The following is a 5,110-nucleotide window of genomic DNA, read 5'->3' on the forward strand; positions in this document are numbered from 1 at the left end:
CGCCGCCGGCCTCCGCCCCACTGGTTTCTCCCCCGCTGAGTTCGGCCTGGGGCGGCTGGACCAAACGCAACCCGGCTCCACCCCTTAAAGAAGGGACCAATGTTCGGGCCGATTTCCTCCTCCAGCCAATCGGGGTTGAGTGGAGGCGAGGCTCAGAAGCCGAGAGGCCGAACGCAGGTAGAAGAGCTAGACCCAGTTGTAGGCGGGAGTCGTACCTCGGAACTGGTCTGGAGGTGACTTCCAGGACCACGAGTGGCAGATTTGCTAAGGCCGCTCCAAAAACCCAAATTTTCATATCTGTGCTAATAGGGAAAATATGTGGGTGAATGGATACCCGCACCAAGTTTCTCAAAATTACTACTTTTGCAAACATTTAATGAAGGCTCTCTATGTGCCAGCCACAATGCAAAACACACAAAAAACAAAAAAAGATACAATAATACACAAAATCATGGGCCTTACCCTTAGAGAGCTCACAGTGTAATGAGGCAGATATGTAAACAAATAACTGTAAATAGATAATCGCAATACAAAGTGATTCGTGTTCGCTGTAATAATGTGCAATAAGTGCTCAGAAGAGAGAGGTTTTGCCTGAGAAAATCAGGAAGGTTTCACAGAAATGACATTTGAACTCAGTGTTCAAGGATGAGTAGGCTTTTGAGGGCAAGAGACAAAAATGGACATGTCCACTTGGATATCCTACAGACAAGACAAGCACAGGGCCTGAGCGTAACTCACTCTCTCCCATCCCAACCCCTGCTCTTTCTTCAAGCATTTAATCCTCCAATTTATAGCCTTGCAGGTAATCCTTACTTTCTTCTCTTTCATCCCCCATTATATTAGTTATCTAGGCTGCATAACAAATGTAACAAATTAACATCAGAATTTAGTGGCTTAAAACAACAATAAACATTTGTTATCTCTCACAGTTTCCCTATGTTAGGAATTCAGGAGTAGCTTAGCTGAGTGGTCTGGCTCCCAGCCTCTCATAAGGTTACTGTCAAGATATTGGTTGGGGCTGCAGTCATCTGAAGGCTTGACTGGGGCTGAAGGATCTACCTTCAGGATGAGTTACTTCCATGCCTGGCAAACTGATGCTAGCTGTTGGCAGTAAGCCTCAGTTCTCCACATGGACCTCTCCATGGAGCTGCTTGAATGTCCTCCCAACATGCAGTGGCTTCCTCAAAAGAAGTGATCCAAAAGAGCAAAGTGAAAGTCACAATATCTTTTGGGGGCTAGCCTCAGAAATAACATACAATCATTTCTGCCATATTCTATTGGTTACACAGGCCAACCCTGATGCACTGCAGGAAGGGACTACACAACGGTGGAATACAAGGATTTCAAGGGGCCTTCTTGGAGGCTGCCTGCAACATCCACATATAAGCAGTCACATGTCCTGATAATTCTGCCTCGTAAACAAATCATTCTTTTCTTTCCATTATTGTCATAGTTCAGGACTTTATCATTGCTCATCCAGACTATGCAATAGTTTCACTAAAAAAATTTAAAAACCTGTCTCCAATCTCTCTCCTTCCAGATTGCCAGTAGGGTAATCTTTCTAAAGTGCAAGTTCTGGTTTATTCATTCAGTAGTTATTGAGGGCCTACTATGTGCTAGGCATTTTGCTAAGTACCAAAGATAAGAAGATGATTAAAATATGGTGTCTGAATTCAAACTGCTTTAGTCTAGAAGGAAAAATAGATATTTGAGATTGGTTCATCAAATCTTCTCTCTGAAACCTGCTTTCTAACATATTAGCCTCAACACAACAGGACCTTCCTCTGAGCTTCTTCCTCTGGCACTGATATATGCCTCTCCCTAGCTGCTCCTCAGCAATCTAGTCTAGGCCTTAGTTCCCTCTCTGAACATGGTTTGGTATTGATTATTTGTCTTTTGATTTTTTTCAGAAACTTTTTTCAAATTTTTTGACAGCAACACACAATAAGAAGTTCATTTTACATTGCAACCTAGTCACACTTAAGTACACACATTCATAATATATTAGTAAAGTAAACTTTTCACAAAGTCATACTATAATGTATTTATCTTTAATTCAGGAGCTAAACCCTGATATTTTCTATTGTATTGCATTTTATTCTATTTCATTTTTTTAAATGCTGGTTGCAGCCCACTGAATTGATTTTACTAAGTATTAATGGGTTGAGATCCCCACTTTGAAAAAAGTCACTGCTCTAGGCAGTCCCATTCATACTAATTTAATTAATATCTATTTCTTAAATCTACATATCCAGTCTATAATTCTCTTTTCAGATTCTGACACATACATCCCACTGCCCATTGAACATCTCCACTCAGTGTCCCACAGGCACCTTGATTTCAACATGTCCAAAACTGAGCTGTCATCCTCACCTCCACACCAGCCTGAGTAACTGGGTAGATAGTAGAACCAATGTTTCCTATCTCTGTGTATAGCACCACTATCTTTCCAGCTGTCTCAGCCAGAAACTTTGCATTCATTTATTCAATAAATACTCATTGAATGCCTACTATGTTCTTGGCTCTGTCATTCTAGATTCCTCCTAATCAATCAAATCAATCACCAATTAATTTTAACCCCTAAATATCTCCACCACATATCTGCATCCCCCTACCAACACCCTAATTCAAACCACCATCATTTTTGCCTGGGCTACTTCCTACTCCAGTCTTGCCTCCATCCCCAGCCACCACCAACCCAACTCCAGCCCCCAATCCATTCTCCTTAGGGCAGATAGAATGTTCTCTCCAGTACACAAATCATATCATATCACTCCTCTGCTTAAAACACTTCAGTCCAGTTTCCCACCTCACCTTTGCTAGGGAATGAACTCCAAAATCCTTAATATAGTCCACAAGACCTTATATGTTCTGGCCCCTTGCCTACCTCTTCCATATACTATGCTCCAGACTAGCTGAGCTTCTTCATTTCCTCAGAATTCCCTCTGCTTGGAATGCTCTCCATGCCCCTTGCTTACCTAACTCCTATTTATTCTACTGATTCAGCTCAGAATGTTAATCCATTTCTCCGGAAAGCCTGCCCCAATTCTCCAAGTCTATGCTTTCCTATGTGCCCCCATAACCTTGTTGTTTCCCCTGCTGTAGCTCATATGAGAGCACATTGCCATGGTCTGTCCTCCATAGACTTTAAGCCCCAGGAGGGCAGAGATGACTTTATTCTCAGAGCCTAGCACAGTGTCTGGCATATAGTAGGCAGTCAGTAAATATTTGGTGAATGTTTGCTTAATACCTTTATTGGTGCTTATTACATTTGTCTGGAATTACTTGTTCAAATATTCATATGTTAGTCTGGGTCCTCCAAGAAGCAGACACCAAGATAAGATTAAATGTACAAGGATTTTACAGGCGAAACACCTGTGAAAGAAAATGAGGAAGAAGCCAGGAAAGGCTTCCAGAGCAGTGAGATGTGGTGCAAGTCTGACCCCAAATAAAGAAGAGAGGGAAGGAAGCATCCTAGACTGAAAATTCAGCAAGTCTTTTGAGGAATCATGGAGCCAACACTACCCCTTAGAGGAGTCCTGTGTCTTCCAGGAACAAGTCTGCTTTAGTATCCCCACCATACTCAGTTGTTGCCTGGGAGCAGCCTTTGTGAAATGTGGTCTCCATGCAAACGTGAGAGTGGATTTCTAAGGCAGCAACTGATGCCCTTGGTCAACTACCCTCCTTGTAGTTGAAAGTCTGCAAGCACTTTCTCAGCAATCAGTTTGTCACCCTCAGAGTTTAGTGGGGTCTTCAGGGAATCGTGTCATAGTCTTCCATGTCTGGTGCAGTTCTTGGCACACTTTTAAATAAGTACCACTCCAGATGGATAAAACAGCTTATAGAGAGTATAGGGAGAACTTTATTGTAGCTGGGAGCAATAGGTGGTGTTGACTTGAAAAGCTTCAAAATAAGTTTATTCCGGAATAGACAAAAGAACTGCAATTCAGAATGTGCATACTATGGTAAAACATAGGCAAATCCAACAAACAAAGAAGGGGAGCTGCCTTTAAAGAGAAAAAGGAAAAGTAGGGAGGGGCTGTTCTAAAGGAAAGCCCATTGGGGGAAAGGAACAGTTCAGGGCAGCAACTGAGTCTCATTGGCTGAGCTGGGCATTTCTCACTGGCTGTGCCATGGCCCAGCAAGGAGAGAAATCTTCCTTCAGTAGTAAAGTAATTTTACTTTACTACTGTCTCTTCTCTACTGTCTCAGAAGAGACTCTTCTGTCTCTTCCTGGTTGGTGTAACTGACATGTGTGATAGGGCGTGAGAGCTCCCCCTACAGGCCTTTACGACTCCCCTTTAGTTAAGGCTTCTTTTATTCATTTCCACAGTGGTGTGATTTGGAGGTAGAGTCAGGATATTGTTGGAGTTGAGCCTGGGAAGGTAGATGGGGTCAGTTATAATAGTTTTAACCAAAAAGGAAGCACAAACAGTTTTTAAGTTAAAGAATGACATGACCAAATATATTTTTACAAGGATAATTCTAATATCAGTGAAAGGATAATCTGGAGATTAGAGAGAGGAAGACTAATTTGGACTACGTGGGAAAGACCTGTTGAGAAGCTATCCCTTATGTTGAAACACAGGAAGTCTATTGGACATTAGATTACAACACCTGGGACACTTGGGTTAAATATTTCTGGTTTTACTCTGAGAAGCAGTTGAGAGGAGCAAAAGTGGTTCAGTAGAATTAGAACATAGGCAGGTGGCTCTTTTCCTGCTGGTTCTAACCTGTCCTGAACCACTTATTGGTAAACTGACCTTCCCTCCCCCAACCTGCATCTCAGGCAATGAACTGAGAGGGGGGAAAAAAAAACAATAGTAAAGAGAGAAAGAGAAAGTGCTTGTCCATTTCTGGTTTGGTACTAGCATTATCTTTTCTTCTCCTGTGGGCTAATTCAGAGAAGAATTCTCATTCAACCAGACAGAGTTGAAGACCCAGACCAGGCAACTAATAAGAACCAGGACACTCCTATCCCAAGTGGATTTTACCAAAGGGACTATAGGAATCAACAGCAAGTAAATGAGAATGAGTATGAGTAGAGAGGGGAAGACCCTCTTGGAATGTAGAGGTTTGAAAAGACTTAGAGCTTCCTGAGGGAAGAATA

The sequence above is a fragment of the Ceratotherium simum genome, chromosome 11 (assembly GCF_057802395.1).
Source record: "Ceratotherium simum simum isolate JZ-2026a chromosome 11, ASM5780239v1, whole genome shotgun sequence".
NCBI lineage: Eukaryota > Metazoa > Chordata > Mammalia > Perissodactyla > Rhinocerotidae > Ceratotherium > Ceratotherium simum.